General features: G+C 32.2%; 1 pseudogene; it reads left to right on the top strand.

The window, feature by feature from the left end:
- Nucleotides 1-2208: 2208 nt before the first annotated feature.
- LOC129302370 (protein RRP6-like 2) lies at nt 2209-14084 on the top strand (annotated as a pseudogene).
- The last annotated feature ends 7896 nt before the right edge of the window (nt 14085-21980 follow it).

Below are 21980 nucleotides of genomic sequence, written 5' to 3'. Positions count from 1 at the left end.
GATCAGAGATCAAGCTTAGAGAAGTACCTGGCTTTTCCAAGCTGATCGAACAAGTTGGCGATCAAAGGTATCGGGTACTTATTCTTGATAGTAATCTTGTTCAAGGCCCTGTAGTCGATGCACATTCGCAACGATCCATCCTTCTTCTTCTGGAAAAGGACTGGAGCACCATATGGAGCCTTAGATGGTTGAATATATCCTGAATCAAGGAGATCTTGCAATTGTCTCCTTAACTCTGCAAGTTTTAGAAGTGACATGCGATAAGGTGCCAAGGCAGATGGTTTGGCACCAGGCTCCAACTCGATCTGATAGTCTACCTCTCTTCTGGGGGGTAGTTTTTTGGGCAACTCATCAGGCATGACGTGCTTGTACTCCTGTAGCACCTCTTGGATGCAAGGTGGTAAGGTTTCCTGTGGCATGGTTGGGCCATCCTCTTCCTCGGCCAATGAACGTACAGTAGCAATATACCCTTCTGAGTTCTTGAGACCCCTCTTGAATTGCAAGGCAGAAATCATAGGGTTGGATTTCTCCAAGCATTTCAAGGGGATTACTCGGATCATGTTGGAGTCAATGACCACCGTAGACTTGGCTTCGGGAATAGGGAAGGCATGTGCTTTGCAAAAGAAAGCAAGTCCCAATACAACTTTGAAATCATCCATAGGGATAATAGTAAAGTCTAACGTACCTTGCCAATCCCCGATCTTCACCTTCACATCCTTGGCAATCCCAAGGACTTGTTTGGCTGGGGAGTTCACTGCCTTGATGGTGCCTTCTCCTTTGTTGAGTTGGATACCTAATCTCTTGGCTTCTTCAGCCTCTATGAAGTTGTGGGATGCTCCTGTGTCGAGCATGGCAGAGGCGAACTTGCCTTGAATAGCAAGATCAGTATAAAGTAGACCCTTCTCTTCCTTCTTAGATGGAGAAAAGAGTCCAGTCAAGGAATTCAAATGTTGGAGGGAACCAAGGTCGATCTGTTGCTCCTTGTCCCGGTTATCCTTCATCTCAGTAACCAAGGCATTCATAGCCTTGCGGTTGGGGCAGTCACGAGTCCAGTGTGGACCATCGCACATGAAGCATGGCCTCGGTGGCTTTGAGGCATCACGCTTGATTGAGAGTGGTTTATCCTGTCTAGAACTCCCACCAAAGAATCTACCACCATCCTTACGATCAGAGTTCTTCTTTTGTCCTCCTTTGTCTCCTCCACTGTTACCAGGATTAGGCTTTTTGGACTTGGTGGAGTAGTCAATTATGCACTCAGCAGCAGCAATTGCCTCATCTAGAATTTACACTTTGCGTCTATCGAGTTCTACTCTCGCCCAGTCTTTAAGTCCGTCCATGAAGCAGAAAAGAGCCTCCTTGTCGGACAGGTCCTCGATCTCGAGCATGATGGTAGTAAACTCTTTGATGTAGTCAGGAATACTACTAGTTTGTCTCAATCTACGAAGCTTACCTCAAGCCTCTGTCTCAGTATTGTGGGGAACAAAGTACTTGCGGAGTTCTGACTTGAACAGCTCCCATGTGTTGAGAGTGCAGGTGCCTTTCTCTCGCTCAGCATGCTTTCTGCGCCACCATAGTTGGGCTACATCTCGGAGAAAAGTTGAAGCATTGTTGATTCTGATCGAGTCATTAGAGACTTCCATGGCCTCGAAGTACTATTCTAGGCCAAAGAGAAAGTTCTCCACAATTGTGGCACTACGAGCCCCATTGTACATGGCCGGCTTGGGCACTTTCAGACCCTGAGAAGTGGCATTTGAAGTACTGCCACTAATAGGGCTGCTCACACAGTGATGAGATTCCCATTCATGATGAATCTCATCCATTTGAGAGCGTAGATCTCGCACCTCATCTCTTACATATTTGCAGAGATCGGTGAGATCACGTCTGAGGGAATGAATGTCTTCCCCTAAATCATCGTTAAGGTCTACAATCATTAACTTGGCAGCCCGCGTTATCTCAGCATTCTCTTGGATGAGATTGTTGAGTTAATCGTTGAGTCCCCTTATAGTAGTTCTCACTTCCTCCATGTTAGATTCCAAGCTAACAACACGAGGTTCAAGGGACTCACCTGCGGGTGCCCTGCTCCGGCCTCACTCTCGCTTGGACCTGGGGTGAGCTTGCTCCTGTTGTGCATGAGCTTGCTCCTGTGCTTCCGTGCCAATGACGTTTCCTTCCTCAGCTGCCATCGTACAATACCTTCCTTTAAGCACAATGGTAGAACCGAGCTCTGATACCAACTGTTACGGGGCTAGTCTTTCAACCCGTGCAGCACTTAGACAACCTTCACTGGAAGTTGCTAAGTAAGCCTAACTCGTATGAAAGGAGGATGCTTGGCTAAGTAAAGGAAAGGGAAAGCTTGAAGGCAAAGGAGAGTAGAGAGAGTTTGGAGAATGTGAGAGTTCTATAGCTTTGAGAACTCAAGGATGATTTACAAACGAGGAGGGGTGAGGTATTTATAAGCCTCCCCTTGGATCTAGAATGTTCCCACCTCCTTAATGGACGGTGGAGATTAAATCTATCCTACGGTTACAATTGATTCTCTAGAATTCTCTTAACAAATATCTAGATACTTAAATGGAGGAATCTAGAGACAATATTAAAATATTGAGGCTAGAGTTGTGTAGGCTTCTCTAGAATGTTCTTGCACTCTCTAGCACTCTTAAGGTTAGCTGGGAGCCTTCTAGAGGGTTTTGGAGCATTCCGGACCTCTTTAACCTTGTGAAAAATGACGAAACGTGATAGAAAGCTTTTAATGTTTTCATAGTCCTCACGGATGGTGTATTCATTGCAAATACACTTGATAAAAACACCTATATAAATATGGAGTGGGGCCACTCCTATGAGATCGTGGTGAAATCTCTAGAGCATTTGTTAAAACTAGGTGTGTGCATGGCCGATAACATGCAAAATCGTCATTAATAGCAGAGACTGTGGGGGTATAATCTGATTAATAAGACCTCTAACACACGCTCAAGATCTATTGGTTTAATAACGAAGTTACACTGACTTTTCTATGTGCTAAGTTTTATTAGTTTAGGTTTGGTTCAAGTCGACAGACACCAAATTCAAAGTGATTATCCTCCGTGTGAATAAATTAGACGAACATAGATCCTTTTGACACATGTGGGGGATTGTTGTATATGTGTCAAAAGTGTGTGTGTGTGTGTCAAAGTCCTACATTGACTAAAAGAAAGACTCTCCTAGTGTATATACACTAAGGAATGAAGTGGGCTAGTAAAATGGGCTTGGAGGAGAAGTGGCCTCGCGCACATGAGACAGGCCAACTCAGGGCAATCGCAGTTTAAATCAGCCGATTCGCCCCCCCGCACGCGAGTTCAAGAGGTAATGGGTTCCTTTTACAGGATTATTTTTACAAAATAAATAATTATTTTTGGCTTGTCAGAGAAACTCAATTTTTAGCTATCTAAAGTTTGAAATCAAACCAAGAATGTTTTTTGATCATTAACCAAATTAATTTTCTAAACATTTTGTCTTCCCAACATTTCTAGACAAGAGGTTAAATGCATTTTATGTTTGCGTAACCCCAACATTTCCTGACAAGTGTTTAAATGATTTTTATGACAGTGTAATCGAGCCTTTAATTCGGTGGTAACCCCCCAACATTCATGTCTCCACCTTCAGGTTATATATAGTCATAGGTGCAGATAGAGCGAAATAAGCCTCTCGAGTTTTTGGGGTTCTCTCCTTCCTCTATCTATTCGTCTGTGTTTACTTTTAGTCTCTGTTGTTCTGTTCTCTCGTTCCGCTAAGGAAGTGCTTATTTAATCTTGGGGTCGTCAAAAGGTGTACCGGAATAATTCTTAAGGACAGTGTCCTTCTGAGCACAACTCAAGCAATTCGTACTCGCCGTTCGCATTTCTGCCAGTGTCGACAACAACATGGGTAGAAAAACCATGGAAGACATTCTCATAAAATGTGAAGAATGTTGGCCGATTCAGCAAACTCATAAGAATACTAGTGGTGGCAAGTAGGAAAAAACGGAAGGCTTCATTTCAAAACTGATTCAAAAGATTAACGTCTTGGAAGGCTAGGAAGTGGAAAAAGAGAGAGGTGATTCTCAATGGCGAATGATATGTTCCATTGTTGAGCTTATCCAGGTTAGGATGAGAATTGGGCACGTTAAAGCTTAACAACGTTTAAGAATTAAAAGAATTAAAGGGCATTTTGATCATTTACAAAGCATAATATCAATTTATTGCCTTAGTCATGTAGTGTAATTTCATAATTGTTTTGAGATTGATGTGAAATAAAGTCTTATCCCCAATTCTACAATGAAGTTCTCCATAGTTTCATCCATTAGACCACTATAGATTTAAAATTTTTGTATTAACAAGTTTTAAAGTTACTTAAAAAATTTGGAGAAAAAAGTATACTTAAAAATGATTTTTTATTGGAATTTAAAAAATATATTACTAAAAATATTTAGAATTATACTATTTTATTTAAATTAATATTAATTTTATAATAATTAAATATATACACTACCAATATATTCAGGACAAAATGACAAATAAATCCCTCTAAAATAGAAAAATAATAATTCTATCTTGCAAAATGTGATAATGATAATGAGGTCCTAGAAACCTTCCTGATATTAAATTTATGTGTGAGATGACTTTGTTACTATTCTATAATTAATTTCATATTATTGACAAATTTGATATATGCATTTTCAAGTTTAGTTTTATTAATGACTAAAACAATTTAAAAAATCACAATTTTCTTCAATCAGCAAGATTCAACTAATTTTATATCTATAAATTTAGTATAATTATTTGCTAGTTTGATTCTATCGATGATTAGAGCGATTTAGAAAACCATAACATTCTATTAGCAAAGTCCAACTAATTATATATCATTTAAAAATTTACTATAAGTATTCGTAAGTTGGTTTCACAAATGACAAAAACAGTTTATAAAATCATAACTTCTTAAACTACATAGGGATGCTAAAATAATTTTATGCAAAAATTTTATCTCAAAGAAATTTATTGAAATTTCATTGTCATTATTACATCTCAAACGATCAAATTTTTAATTTTTTATTTTAGATTGATTTGTCCATCATTCTTCCTATAATCAACATGGCTGATAAATAATACAAGGTCATATTTACAAAAGACAATGTGACCCATCTTAATTTTTATGTAAACGCACAAACTTCAATTGATAGAATAGTAACGCAACGGACATTAAATACATTATTAAGTTTAAATCGACGCTTGTTCAGTGATTTTTCTCAAATCTAAATTTATCATCAATATATAATATAATAACTCTAATAAATTATATTATGCTATTACATTTTAAAAGGAAAAATGACATAAGATTAAAATAGATAAATATAAAAACTACGTTAAATATTTTAAAATACTTAATTCTTAATTTTTAATCTATAATTTTGTTAAAATTATTATTTTATTCTTATAATATAATTCTCTACTTTTAAAAAAATCTCTTTTTCAATTTTAAAAACTTTAAATAATCATGCTAATATTTAAATAATTTAAAAGTTTGTATTAAAATTAATAAAATAAAAAATAAAAAAATTATATTAAATACTTTATTATTTATAATCTTTATTTTATTAAATTTTTTAATCGCATGTTTGGAATATTATTTTTTTCAATTTATATATTTGAATTTTAAATTTTTTATTAAATAAATACGTATATATAACTTAAAAAATTAAAATATAAATATAAAAGTAAAAAATATACTTCTTCCGTTATAAAATGTAAAACATTTTTAATCAAATTTCATCTTTCAATAAAGTAAGTTACTTTTAAATTAATTCTATCTTTTTATATTTAACTCTATTAAATATTCTATAATAAATATAAAGTCATTATTATTAGGAGCATTTAAAAAAATAATGATTGTATCTTAAAATATTAAAAATACTTTATATTTTTAAATATTTAATTCGTTAAAAATTGCCCACATTAATTTTTTTGGTGATTTAAACCATTTTTTGATAAAATTTTTATTAAAAAATATTTTAATTTAATACATACATACATATAATTATATGGTGAATTAATTGAGTGAATGAAAACGAAATCTATTTATGTATTTATATTTTATAATTATTCATAGAAAGGTTTTTATATGATTTTAAAATGAAAAAAATATTTATGATTGAAATAAAATAGATGAGATCATACTATTCTACCCATAATTTAATACTTCACACTGTGATTAAACTTTAATCTTTGGATCTTCTGTTCTAAAAAGGATCTCTTCTGTTCAAAGCGAGTCCAAATTTCACATGGATTTCATTGCCACCGGCAGTTTCATGCCTGACACGTGACATAAGCATATAAATAGGGACCGGGCGACGGCCGTTGCTCTTCGCTTTTAGCGACTCCCTGGAGTGATCCCGGTGCCGAAAGGTTAGAGTCCTCAAACTGTGAACCTAGACCTAAGCCACTCACAATCAACTTGAGGCTCAGTGGCCCCAAAAACTTTTACTTCGATCACAGCTTCGGCGAATTCAGCAACCCAATTCAAGAAATCACAAAGAAATCGCAGCCGATGCTTCCAAATGTTGGTGCTTCAGTGCATCCATCGGACATGGCTTATACTAAGGATATGGGAGATGCTTATGAGTCGTTGGTTAATGTGAAGGATGAGGCGTCTGAGCGTTTCGATGTTTGTCTGGATGAGTTCAGAGGATTGGGAAGACAGAGCAGGAGACTAGGCACTCAATGGGTCCACTTGCGAACTCGGAAAACGGGTTTCAATCAGTTTGCGGGAAAACAGAGGAAGGGGGTAGTATTGTGGAACCGGGAAAAGAGGCAGCACTAGAGGATAGGAAAACGACCGTGCCAAAGCCAAAAGTGCCGTTTCATATACCAACTATTAGGAGGCCTCAAGACGAGTATAACATACTAGTTAATAATTCAAACCAACCTTCTGAGCATGTCTGGTTGCGGAGGAGTGATGATGGTCAGAAGTTTATTCATCCTTTGGTTAGTTTCCTTGACAGGGTATCTTGTCTGCTTTAATTTTTCTAATAGCTTCATGGCCAACTGCTTTCATAGTTTGTGAAGAAATGATACACTTTGATCGGGTATTTGTTAGACTTTCTTCATAGTAGTATCATTCAGATTGTATATGTATCTTGAAACTATACAGTTGACGCGCTTAATTCCATATAATTAGACTCATCTGACATATCATTTCGGCACCCACTAATCTGGGTATCATTGCATGAATTCAAAAGCTGAAGATCTATGGAGTTCGATTGAAATTGTATTTTAAAACAGGAAGGACTTTGTTTTGAAATGCCAGTGCTTTTCTGGCATTTGCCATTCGGTAGTTTTGTTTGTCTGAAATGGGTTTTCATGGTTATGTTGTATCTCCTGTAAGCAATGTGAAATTTGAGTATCTTGCTTATGTTTTATTGTTTGTGCTTGATTTTTTTTAAAAAAAGTCTCTGTTCTTTTTTGTCTTCGTCTTATTCTTCTATCTGTACTGAATAATACTTAATAATTTCAAGGAGAAACTCTCTGCCTTGGATTTTGTTGATAAAGATTGTGGGAACTTCGAGCCAATAAAGCCTCCCTCAATAGATTGTATCCCTTTCAAGGTAGTGAAGGATGTCAAGGATCTGAAGGAGTTGGCTGCCAAGCTGCGTGCTGTTAAAGAATTTGCGGTAACACGTTTGGTATTCATTCAAACTTGACTAGAACTTTTCTACATGACCTGAATGACCTTTTTGTCTTGCCTTCAAATATCTAGGTGGATCTAGAACACAATCAATATTTTCAAGGATTGACTTGCCTGATGCAAATCTCAACCAGGACTGAAGATTTTGTGATAGACACTCTGAAGCTGCGTGTACATGTTGGGCCCTATTTAAGGGAAGCTTTCAAGGATCCTGCCAAGAGAAAGGTCTGATTTTCATGAGTACTTTTTTGTCTCAATCAACTGATTTGCCTTACTCTCTTGACCGTATTTATGGTTAATTAGGTCATGCATGGAGCAGATCGAGATGTGCTGTGGCTTCAAAGGGATTTTGGCATTTACATTTGTAATTTATTTGACACTGGCCAGGTTTGCTTAGAAAGATCTGAATGTTCAATTTTGAGATCTATCCTGTGAATAATTGTCAATCTTAAAAAGATTAACATGTCTGTGATGATGTTTTGGCTAAAGAAAAGCAATGTAATGGTGAAATGAATTTTCAGTTTTAAGTTATTTATATCCGTTTATGCTAGCAGTATCTCTGCATGCATATGAAGAAAGAAAATGTATAACTGGTTTTTGGGCAATCTGATAAATCAGCTTCTTAATCTTTTATCAATAGTCGTAATGGTTTATTTCTTAAACTAATTGTCCAAGAAAAGTTTGTGCTTCACGAAACAGTAGTTGGAGTATTTTGTTTTATGTAGACTAAGTTAGGACCTCCTGTTAAACTACTTAGAGGTAATAAAATTTGATCATTTTGTTTCACTGTTGAAGAGTGTGTGCGAATCACATCTTCATGAAACTTATTCCAGATATGTCATTGTCTCATTGATTGAGCCTTTGCTTGCTTGTCTGATCTAGACCAATGGAATTATGTGCCCTAGTTATAGAGCTGCCTTTTGAAAGCGGTAATTTATCTATATCAATGTTTTGAGACTCATTGCTGCTATTTGCATAGTTTCCTTACTAGCCAAATATGCTTAGGAGCAGTTAAAATATTATGTTTCTATTTTGAAGGAACTTAATGGAATTCTTTGTTTAGCATTGAATGCATTTAGAACGAGCTGATATGTTCTGCAACAGTAGAACTTATGAAATGATGCCTGTGAAGTTCTCTTGCAGTTGATCATCCTTGACCTACTTTCCTTACTTACCATCTCAGCTATTTTTAACTTTTTTTAACCTTATTGTGATGTATGACCATTGCATTTTTATTTCATTCCTCAGGCCTCAAGAGTGTTAAAGTTGGAAAGAAATAGTTTAGAGCATCTTCTACATCACTATTGTGGGGTTACTGTAAACAAAGAGTATGTATGCTTTTTCCTTTCATAGCTTTTTCAGAATACAATGCCTTTCAATTGTCTTCACTCAGATGTTTTGCTGATTTTTGTAGCATGATTATTCCATGTTAATCTCACCTACATTTTTTAATATTGATGAGTCAACTTTTTGCAGATACCAGCATGCAGATTCGAGACTACGTCCTCTTCCTAATCAGATGCTTAGGTGCAATTATATTTTGGACTTCTTGAATATGATCATTTCTTGATTCTTGTCCTTGTGCTCCTTTAGTTTCTTATTCCTTTTCTTTTTTTCTTTTTCCATTTTTTAAGGTTGCCACTGTCACTATAGTCAAGTGATGCTCACCTGAAATTTACAGAAGACGGAAAATTTCTGTCATTATTTAAACTAGAACTGACCACATTTCTTTATCATATAGCCATATATTGCATTATAGCTTTTATTCTGTAGTCAGAGCACCCTCAGGATGTTCGAGTGATCTTGTTACCTAAGCTTGATTGAAATGTTAACGGCATCTTACAGTGCCCTTTGTAGAAAAGTAGCTGCACCTAAGCAAACTAGCCCCATGCATTTCTGATTTCAACTGCGCAATTTGTCTATTAACGTATAAATCTCTCCCCAACCTGGAAAAATATCATTGGTCTCTGCTAACTTCGTTTCTCATGTCAGATTCTAAGCGTATGTTATTGTTTGACAATGACTAGTAAACTTCCCCTAGCTAATTTTATCACTGCCATCTAATGAAGTGATATTCTGATGATAGATATGCCAGAAAAGATACTCACTTCCTGCTGTATATATACGATTTAATGAGAATGAATTTATTTGGATTATCTAAAGACTCTCAAAATTCTGATAATCCTTTGCTGGAGGTAACTTGTGAATTTCAAGAAAGTCTTGCTTTGGGGATGCTATTGCTTAATATTATTGAAAAAACTTCATTTCGTTGAGCATCAGTATTGCATACTTCTCACAGAGCCAGCAGTTTATTCCTATTGGTTTCAAAAGTTTATATCTATTGGGTATTTCTATTTCTAGACCTTGAATGAGTATTTTCTTTAAGCTTTAGCAACTTAAATTTGATGCTAGTTCTCCAATAATTTATGATCATTCCTATTATCTATCAAGTTATATGCTTGTTTGCTGTGAAATTGAGATTAAACATGTTAGATGAACATTGCTGTAGGCAATTTCATCCTAAAAGTTTAGGGATAGTATTAATCTGTGTGTCTTATGCGCCTCTTTTCTAAAACCCCTCTGGGCTTGAAGCATAGATAAAATATCATTCCACTTCCACTATTATTGTGCTTTTTAAATGAATGGACCATGTAATTGACCATTTATTCCTAAAAAAGCTCAAGCTGTTATTAGAAAGCTTAAGTATGCTTTTGATATGTGTGTGTATTTTTTGGCCGTATATATCTATCCATAACAAGTATGTTCCTGTCAATTCTGTATTATATAGGTTAGACTAGAAAGGGTGATTGTTTGACCTTTTTGTTCTGTAAAGTCAGGCATTGTTCATATCCTGGGTCCTAAATCTTTAACCTGATAGAAAATTAACACAAGACAGTATCTGTGATTTGACAATTAATAAAGTCTGTTACCTTGAGGTTTCTATCATTAACAGGTGTACAGGCTCAGTTATGATGTCTTCATGCAGCTCTATGAGAAAGAGCTTCTGACTGAGAACTCCTTCCTATTCATATATGGGTTTGTTACCTTCTTTCAAATGTCAATCTTTCATTAAGTAGACAGTGTTCTCAACTTTCAATATTTACTTATTTTATCTTTTCTATGTCCTTTTTTTTCTGGGGTATGAAAATTTAATTTTGTCCTGTAAATTTTGTGTTTGCATTTAATGCCTGCCAAGAGTTGTAAATCGAAGTCCAATTACTGTTTTCTATCCAGGTTGCAAGGGGCTGGTTTTAATGCTCAGCAATTGGCAGTTGTATCAGTAGGTTTCTCTGGAATTTTTTTTTTTTTTTTATTGCTATCACCCATTTGTGTTATTTTTATCAGTTGCCCACTTCTAGTTTAGTCACACTACGCTCATTGCATGGCTTCAGGGGCTTTATGAATGGCGGGATATTGTTGCTCATGCAGAGGATGAGAGCACTGCCTATGTATTGCCAAATAAAACTCTTCTGGAAATAGGTAAATCAAATTGTTTAAACTAGTGTCATCTTTTCTGCTGAGGTAGTACTTCAGTTATGTTGTACGTGTCAACCTTTTTTTTTTTTTTCAATCTGTGTAAAAGCTAAGCAGATACCTGTCACGAAAGGCAAACTACAAAAATTGATAAAGTCAAAGCACCCATATGTCGAGTGCAACAATGATAGCATTGTCAGCATCATTTTACATTCTATGCAAAATGCTTCCACATTTGAAGAAGTTGCACGAAAATTGAAAGAGGGACGTGTCACAACTGTGAGTATCATTTAACGTCTGACATTAGATAGAGTGGGCTGCAGTTTTGCTCCGCTATGTGATGGCTCTTTATTGTATTTATAATTAGCCATTGGTGGTTTGGGTTTGAGGGGATAGGATCTAAATTTTCTTGGCTTTTTCAGTGAGAGTTTGCGACACAGCTTTACATCAAGCTTGATTTATTCAACATATTTTTTTTGACAAACAAATTATTGGAATCTTGATTTGTATTTTGGCTTTTATGTACTTGATGTGTGCTCTTATTTAGTGACACGACTACATATACAAGGACTTAAAATGTGAATGTAACCTCAACTTTTTTTCTCTTCGCTTTGTCCTTTAGTGAATAAAATAAAGAAAAATTGGAGAGTGGTGAAGGATAAACATAGGTGCAGTTTCTTATTTGACGAGTGTAGGCTGTTCAATTATATGACATTGTGTGATTTTCGAGAAATGTATGGTTCTCCATCAACCTATATGATTCTTGTGTTTAGACTGAAAAACTATACATTTGTTATGTTTTGGTTGAAGAATTTGGTAGTAAGAATATAAAGAAGTAAAAGAACTGTATTTTAAGTGTGCTACATTAACTCACTGTTCTAATTGCATCAAGGTGGTCATAGTCATTTATCGTGCTCTGTTTAGTTTGCAACTAGTACTAAGATAGAAAATGAAAATAACTGGCCATTATTTGGTTATAATATCTGGTTTGTGTTTGCTTATTGAACTGTGCAATGCTTGCAGGCATTTGGGGATATAGCTGATAAATACAGAACCGAACCTCCCTTACCTAAAATGCCTAACTCAAATATCACAAATGCGAGAAAAGAAAGTGTTGGAGATGAAAGTGCCAAATCACCATTCTCTTTTGGCCAACTTAAATTTGAATCAAATAGTCCTACTTCAGAATTTTCTCAGGGCAGTCTCAATATTTCACTACAGAACAGGGCAACTAATACTGGCATTTCCTCTACTGCAAAGATTGTGAAAACTCTATTTTTTGTCTCAATATTTTGTCCTCTAAGAAGGAACACCAATTTAACAGTTAATTATCAATGGGTAGGGTTATGATCCAAATGGTCAAGTGCTAAAAAAGCCTAGCAGTGCTTTTATTGCACCACCGGAAATTCAACTTCAAAAGGGAAGCCCAATTCTGACAAGGTAATCTTTCCTCTGTGTATAATATCTAAGGTTGTTTCTTTCTTGTAGGATGTTATCCCCTGATTTTTCTTTCGGTTTTCACTTATATTTTGCTTTTTTCCCCGGCTATGAAAGGAGGGTTAGCAAAAGATCCTGTGCGTGCATGATATGGTGAGAATAATTGGCACCTCCCACATCCACCGGCACACATAGCCCTAGCCACGCTTGGGGGTGGATCATCAAAAAATGGGCACCCTGATTGCCTTCCTTATGAACTTGACAAAGTTTAATCATATCCCAATCCTGTTGCATTAGAACACGAACACCTTTCACCAAATCCCATAAGAAATGAGCCTTACTGCATAATTGGTTCACTTGTATGATGGCTTCCATGGAATCTATGAAGATGCAGATTCTCCTGGAAACTTTGTCTCTAGAAATCTGCAGCATATTGCATGCCCCAAAGCTCGACCTACATTTTGCTGTTTAATGAGGCGTCAGCCATTTGAAGATTAGACTAACTTTCAAATTCTAGTTTTTGGTTGGTTGTGAATAGAGCCCAGTGGCATTGTGTGATACATGTAGTCCACCCCACTTAATGGGATAAGACTTGTTATTATATGTCTTTGTCTATTTCTAAGCTGCATTTGGAATTTGATACCCTTTGACATTTGTTATTTTCTAGAGAAAGGAAGAGATCAAGCTAAATCAGATCAGATTCTCTGTCAATCTAACTCCTCGTCCATTTTTGGGTGGCAATGACAAGTCAAGACAGATCATTGAAACTCCTAGCATGGCTCTTAGAACTTCTGTGGCCCAAAAACATGCGAACGATCCAGAGAGTATGACATGCCACAACCAAGAAAACGCAAATCAGCTCAAGGAGAAAAGTTTTGCGTCCAATATTTTGGTTAAAGAGAAAGGAGATGAGCCAATGTCTCTCTTAGAATTATTGTTAAACTTCGAAAGATGCTTCCAGACAAACAATCAAAATAAACTGTCCTAGAAAACTTGAGAGCTCAATGGCTTATTGCAATCGATGCCACATTTGATTATGAAGAGAAAAGAAAACAGGTTATGTTTGAAGACCATGCAGAGAAAGCATCTTGCTATGGTGATGTTGGGATTACACTGGTCCTCATCAATGCGATTGAGGGAGGCAGTTCCATCTTGAGAGAGAGTCAAATTGCAATTTTACGTTGGTATTATTGAAAATAGATTTAGGCTATGTACAGGTGAATGGAAAAGGCAAAACGATGAACGGATCAAATTGAGCAAAAAGAAATTCATATTAGATCACTTACTTGGTTTCTTTAAGATACCTGGTTACAATTCGATATGAGCTTTGCATGAGTAGTAACGTATTATTGGACCCCGTCCGTGTATGTAACTACTTATCTGTTTTTGTTTTGGTGAATGTAGCTGCTTATCTTTCTTTTGGTAGCTGTATCAAGGGCTATTATTCTTCCCCCAAGAAGCTGGTTCGGTAGGATGTGCAATGTGTGGTTAAGATTCTCCCAATATTCTTTTGGTGTGTGACGTAATAGCTCTAGCTAATTCGTGATGCCTTTGACATGGGTGGTCTATTGACTGACAAACTTGGATCCAGTTTTGATACAAATTTACTACAAAGCTATTACTTTTTCCTCAAAAAATGAATTTAGTGGAGTTTGCAACAGCTCTTCTAAAGTCTTTATGATGTGGCATTGATATTCGATATAACATGTTGATTGGATCCTGAGCCAAAAAAAAAAGTGAAAATAAAAATAGTAAAAATATTAGGTGCACTTATGGGAAAACTCTGATTTGTTTTTAAATTAGAAAAAAATGAAAATTAAAATATATTGAATTACTGTGAATAAATAATAAATAAATAGTAAAAATAACAGCAATAGTTCGTTTTATTTTTAAATAATATATTCATTCTCACAAAACCCTTACATCCTTTGAGTGTAAAAGATTAATCCCGACCAGAATTCGTGGCTGCTTGACCCCTCGTTAGCTCAGATGGACTTTGTTATATAAAAAAAAATAACTACGTGGAAATGCCTCCCGGATGTGAAAAAAAATTAAAATGTTCGCAAAACAAATGAGCTTATCTAAATTCCCCAAAAAATAAAGGACCTTATCGTAAACCATCTATCATGGAAAATTGAAGCAGGACATCTAATTCCCCTTAGGCCACAATCGTCATATATCAACTTGGATAAAATTTGCCCACTGGAGGAAAAAAAAAAAAATTTGTGCTCAAAAAATATAGATCAAATTTTTAAAAATTTAAAAGTGTGGCCTATTCACATTAATATATAAGAAATTTATCATTGATATATAAAAAATTTTTATCATTAAAAATTTAAAAATTTATAGGGGGTTTATCATTAATATATAACGATATATCATTGACAAATATAAAATTTATTATAATACAAAACATAATAAATGTTGTGTATTGTTTGCTTGATTTAGTCTTTAATATAAGTTAAATCTGCAAAAGCCCTAGCAGTAGTAGCAGTTTGTTATTATCCAATTTCTTCATGCATCAATCTCAGGAAAATCTCAAGTTCAGATGTGGACATAAAAATAAAATATTAGGATTTATTTGATTTATATTTGAAAAAATATTTTTTATTTTTAGAAATAAAAAAACGTTTGAATAACTGTTTTGCAATTAAATATTTTTAAAATTATTCTCTTTTTGTTTTAAAAAATAAAAATGAAACTATCTTGAAGCTATTATCATTTTTTTATTTTAAAAACATATTACATTTGATTATTGTAAATTACCTTCAATTATGATTAATCACTATTGTAATTCATCACCATTAACCATTGATGATTAGTCAACTATCATTATCACCCATTTTTAACTCTAATATCATTTTCAAATTAACATAATCAAACATATTTTAATTTTGTTTGTTTTAAAAGCAATTTTAAAAATTGATTTACATAATGAATTTTAGAAATTAAAAAAAACAGAGCAAAACTAAACAAGCACTTAGTACCTTCCTCTCTCTTATTTACATGAGAACTAAATACAAATCCATTTGTATTTACAAGTATTCTCACTTGATGTGTGTGTATGCTGTTTTAAAAAGTTGTTTATCACTTTCTCACTTGTTGCTCATCTCTGTCCTGCTTATCTTTTTCACAGATGATCCTGACAGGAAAGAGATGTTAATGTATGAAGAAGATGCTAAGTCATGTGAAAAAATTACACCTAAGTCCTATAAAAGAGAATTTATTATAAAAAAAATCTTAAAATTTATAAAATATTCTAAATTTTAAATCATTCACATTTATAACTTGACAAAAAAAATTTATAATTAGGCAACAGGCACTATAATTTATTATTGTAAGTGATCATTTTTTTATAAATTATAAATGTATAAAATTTAAGACTTGAGAGTATTTTGTGAATTTATATAATTTTTTAATTAAAAAAGTCTCTTTTATGAAATCTGGGGCGTAAATTTTCTGAGTTATATCTCATGCATTCTGTTCAGCCACTTGCTATAGCTTCTGCACGCAACGCCCACTAGTCCAAAATACTCACCCATTGTGTTACCAAAAAAAATAAAAAAGAATCACATTTATTATCTCTACCTCATCTAAAATTATTTAACCACCAGCTCCATGAAAAATTCTTTTTCCTTTCAAATTAAGCATAACTAGGTGGTTTTCTCATTTTATGTGACCTGATTTTTATCTTGAATGATGCTAGCTTACAGGTTCAATCCTACTTTACCTCTCTGTAATCAAGAAATAGATCGTACTATTTATAAGTATTATTAATATGACCTGATGTTAATATGTTTACGGATACCGATTGATGTTAAATTTAATAGAAACTATTAAGTTACTGGACTTTATTGGTTTCTAAAATCAACATATCAAAGAATCAGTTCAATGAACGAAAACAAATTGCGTGAATTAATAACTAATTTTCTTAAATATTCTTCTATAACGCAAAACAGATCATCTAAAACGCGTCATATATATATATTATATATAGAAGACAATGAAAAAATGATTGAAAGTGACAAAAAAAAAAGTTCAATATACCCACACACGAAAAAAAGATCCTTGACTTATGAAGGGATTTTGCGAAAATTGTTCATCGCTCTAAAGAAATTAATCACATATCACGTGCATTTTTAGTTTGTTAAAAGTAATTAAATATTTTGAATTTTTTAAATATATATTTTTTAATTTTAATATTAAAATCTTATAAATACGAATTTAATTATCATGATTAGTTTAAGCAGACTTGTAAGTTACAAATCAATAGTTTATTATTTTGGCTCTTGGCCTCGGACAAGAAAGAAAGAAGAAAGGTTCTTAGTCTCAAGTGCTTGTGTCAGGGAAACGTAAAATTGAAACAAATGAAATTCAAAAATCAAATCAGTATTCAACAGAGTGGATGAAACCAGAGGGCTTTGTGGACACGTGCCATCCCGTGGTTACACCGTTCGCAACCGCGTGCCGCTTGTGACTGCCACGTGATGGATGACTCTAAGCTACGTACCCTAGCGCCGTGAAAGCTGCTCTTTCTTTGATTTTTCTTTTCGTCCATTCCGTCTCATGATCTCTCTCTCTCTTCACACGCATATTTCCTGATTAAGAGCGATGAAAGGTTTGGGTTTTATTTCATTTGGGTGAAAATCAGGTCCAACCAGGCCAGTTCCTTTGGCAAATACAAACTTATTCAAGTTAAAATGAATTCATTTTAAATGGTTAAAGGATATTTTTATTTTTAATTTTACATAAAATTAAATTTTTATCTTTTAATTTTTATAAAATATCTTTTCAATCATTTAATCATAAAATCATTGGCTTCATCAGACAAATTTTTTATATTAAACTTTTAAATATTAACAAAATATTCTTAAAGGTTAATATATTAAGTTTATTTTTTAAAAAATAATAATGATTAGTATAAAAAATAATTATCTGAAATTAGTAACATTAGAATTTGATAACTAAAAAATACTTTAACTTATAAAATCAAGACACTAACTTGAAATTTCATATGAAGTTAGATGACAAAAACGTACTCTATCTTAAAAAAAAATCACAAATTTGGGTTGACTTGATTTAGATTAATCCAGCAATGTTGGATATTTTTTAAATATTGTTTTTCCATAATTTTTTAATTTTTTGAAGAATTAGCTTTAAATTCATGTTCGCTTTCCAAAATAAATATTGCAATGTGAAAAATCGTACTTGTACTTATAAATAACAAAATTTAAATTATTAATTCTAGTGAATGAAAAGGTTATTGATAGAAATATTGAAATTGCAGTTTATTTGATTTGGATTCTAAAAGTACAAGTAATTTAGTGTGTATTTAATTTTTAATTTATCAAAAGTTTATCTGCTGAAATTTTATATGACAAAAGTCAGTTTAATAAAGTCAGTTCCGATAACAAAATTTAAATTTAGATATTTTTTTTAAAAGTCAATTTAATAAATTAAAAGTTATTTAAATTAATGATAATTTATACTTTTTAAATGTACTTTTAAATATGTAATGATAAAAAAAGGATACTGATTTATGATAATTGATAATCTTTATGTATATATAATATATTAGAAATGTTTAAAAGGTGTAGAAAAATAAAATAACATAAATTTAATATGTTAAATAATAAAAATAAAAAATGTAAATTTTAATATTAGAAAAAATTAAAACATAATAAGGGTATCTTTTATCACTTATAAAAATAGGTATAATTCAATTTTCATTTACAATTTCAAATCCATCAAAAAATAGAGCTAACAAATTTACATTTCAACTACATCACAACCCATATTTAAAAAATTATTTTACTCACTTAAAAATTATTCAAATAACATTTAACATTTCAAAAGTTAAAAAGTTAATTTCAAACGTTAAATCTTAATTATTGAAGCACCCCCATAATGTTACACGGTATCCCTCGTGTTCTAGTTATGAGATAAAATTAATTAATTTCATGACTTTTAATGAATAACCATTAATAATTTTAATTTATAAAAAATATTTGACTTTTAATTTTTCCTTCATTCCAATTAATTATCACAATAAAATTCACGTGGAAATTATAATTTCAAACAATTATAATGTAAAATTTAAAAAGACTAAGTATTTATCCTTTTATCTCTATAAATATGTTAAAAAAAACTAAATCTCACACGTTGATAAGAAATTGTTATTTAGTTAAAAGCACGTTAGACCACAATAATTTTTTATGTTCCTAATAATGTCATAATTAATATCATAGTGATAAGTAAAGCGTGTTAATTGATAATTAATATGTCTTCATTTTTTCAAGACATTGAGGCAAAATTGTCCTTTTAGTTGAATTTATCATGACAGTCTTATATTTACAAATAAGTCAAGTTCATAAAAAAATACTTTCTCCATCCTAAATTATAAAACATTTTTAAAAAAGATTTAATGTTTTAAAACATGAGATACTTTGATAAAAATAAAGTTTTATTAATGATAATTTTTCAACATTACCTTTTTTTCATGTATTCTCTCTCTTCATTATTTGTTCATTAGTGGAAAATTAAATAAAGTGTATTTTTAAAAGCTTATATTTTTGTCTTAAAAAAGTAAGATTATAAAGTGTATTTAATAAGCTTTATTAATAGATAAAATTTATTTAAAAATACCTTTAAATTTAAAACGAAAGGAGTATTATACATGTAGGAACAAAGAGAGCACATCTTTGCTTTGTATTTATAACCAAACAAGACTTTAAAACCTTGTCCAACAATCGGATTAGATGAAGTACTGATTTTGTGTCAAACAAAGTAAGAGATGATTGAGGAGAGTCAGCAGTGAGGATTGAATTTAGAAAAAAAGCTACTCTTCCATGATATAATGAATTTAAATTTCTGCCAACAAATGCATTTGTATTTAATGTTTAGTTGTACTTTAAATATGATTGATTGTCATTAATAGGAGGACAATTGTGCATAATAAAAAGACAGAAAAGTTAATAAATACTCCCTTTATTCTTATGTATATATATAAAAAAACTACTATTTGTTATTTTTTTTTTATTATAAATAAAATTATATTTCAATAAACATTCATTCTAATTTTTATAAATTATTCATCATGAACTCATAATTTTCACTCACGATAAACAATCAACGGGGACTTATTTTGATTAAATATAAAGGTATTTTAGTTTAATTTTTCATTTCCAAACACAACCGTTATTGTTAAATGATTTTTTAAAACTACACGATATAATTATTTTTTATATATAGCAATGGAGGGAGTATAAATATAAAGGGTAGAGGTACATTTTTTTTTCTTAAAGTATACTCCAATAGCTTCTCAATACTTCAAACTATTTGATATAGTATTTTTGTTCTTAAAATAACTAAAACAGTCACCTTGATGCTAAATAATAGACATTAACCGTTAATATGATGAAAGAGAAGGTGAGTGTAGCTTGACTATTAACGGACATTTGTAAATATTTGATGTTAGAATAAAAAATGTTATATTTTAATTATTTTAGAGGTGGCAATTATGTATTAAATAATGTAGGGTATTGGATGTTTCTTGAATAATACTTCTAAAACCCTATACACACACATCATCCTTTTTTTTTTTTTTTGAAATACGGTGCTATTGATTGAACATTGTAAAGACAAGAGATATATTAGATATGGTTTAGTTGAATAGGCGTTGTTCAGTTTTAAACACTTTTTATCGATCTACAAGAGTTAAAAGACGAAAATTAAACACAAGTGTGTACCAGGTTGAGACTTGAGAATGAGCATGAAAAAATTATTGCAAAACACATTGAAGACTTTTAATTGGGGTTGTTGTTTGCGGGTAGCTGGCATGATTGCCCCCAAATCAATTCATTTATCCCCACAGTTTTCCATCCTATTGGACTGAAAAACATTAAGAAAAATGATAATAAAATCTCATGAGAATAAATCAACGATAATTAAGTTCTGATAAAATTTTATGAAAATAAATTTTAAATATTAATTTAAATAGTTATAAACTGAAATTTGAATTGCAAACTTTTGTTATATTTATAATTTAAAACATGCTATTAATAAACAATCCCTGTATAACTCACTCTCTCCAATCTTTATTATAAAACATATCTAATTAGTTCACGAAAATAGAGAGAAGTGGTTAAGACATTAAGTTATTAATTTTATCTAAAAATTAAGTAAATTTTTAATTTTACCTCTATTAAATAGAAAATTTTTAATGTCTATCACATTCACTCTCATAATTAATGAGTTTAAATAAAAATAAAATTAAAATTAAAATTAAAAAATATAATTAAATATTCCATCAAGTGTCATATATTAAAAACTAAAATATCTTTCTATAAAATTTTAAATAAAAATAAGATTAAAAAAATAATTAATATTCTATCAAGTATCATATATTAAAAACTAAAATATCTTTCTATAAAATATCCTATAAAAGGGATTGGAGGTAATATATTAAAGATTAATATTTTTGAAAACGTACGGCCTATAATCAGCGACGGATCCGGGGACAAGCAACTGTGAATTTTTTTTTTGGGATAAACTTTCTTACTTTTTATTTGGAAAAAAAAAATGAAAAATCTAATTTTGGCCCCCCACTTCCATAAATTTTTTTATTCTCCCATGAGTTATGCTCCCCATCCGTCATGTCTATAATAAAAAACACAAAAAAAGAATGTATAAAAAACGACATATTGATATTAGATTAATGTATAATGACCCCATTATTCTGCTGGTTAAGTTCCCATCCACAGGCTGGTTAAAAAAAAAAAAAAAATGTCCCGTCCACAGGAAAGTTCTGTACAGTGCGTTTCCTCCAATGCCAAGCGCTTCCTGCTTTTCCATGCACTCGACAACTTGTGAATGCGATTTCGGACTAATTCGCCTCTCCTTCATTTTGCCACCTAATGGCTTCTTTCTTACTTATTTTGCTGCTCAAGTTTAACTCCTTTAAAAAACATTAAAAAAACTTTGTCCTTGCAAAGTATTAACAAGTATCAAGTTTGCATTAGCTAATGTTGATGCTACATAATGATTGTACAGTCTAGATAACTGGCTTAATCAAAATTAAGGATTGTTGTTGTAATGTGCATAAGAATAATAATCATGCATGCCCAGTAAATATCGTGAGAGAATGACATTCAAGGGCCTCAGAAGACAAAGAATTACATTTAAATACATTAGAATTTTAAATGCTAGGAGGATGTAGAAACAATCGACAAAAATACTAAAAGGAATTAAGCTTTATTGCCACTTGAAGAATTCACGGTCCTTATCAGCCATTGTCTCCCTTGCAAGGTCTTCATTTATCGTTATCCCACAAGAATTTGTTAGAAAACAAATTAAGTGCATGATTTTTCTTAATATAA

This window comes from Prosopis cineraria, unplaced genomic scaffold (assembly GCF_029017545.1).
Source record: "Prosopis cineraria cultivar Desert tree isolate PC_DT_omini unplaced genomic scaffold, ASM2901754v1 PC1, whole genome shotgun sequence".
NCBI lineage: Eukaryota > Viridiplantae > Streptophyta > Magnoliopsida > Fabales > Fabaceae > Prosopis > Prosopis cineraria.
The sequence above is the reverse complement of the archived record's forward strand: the minus strand, read 5'-3'. Positions and strand labels throughout refer to the sequence as shown.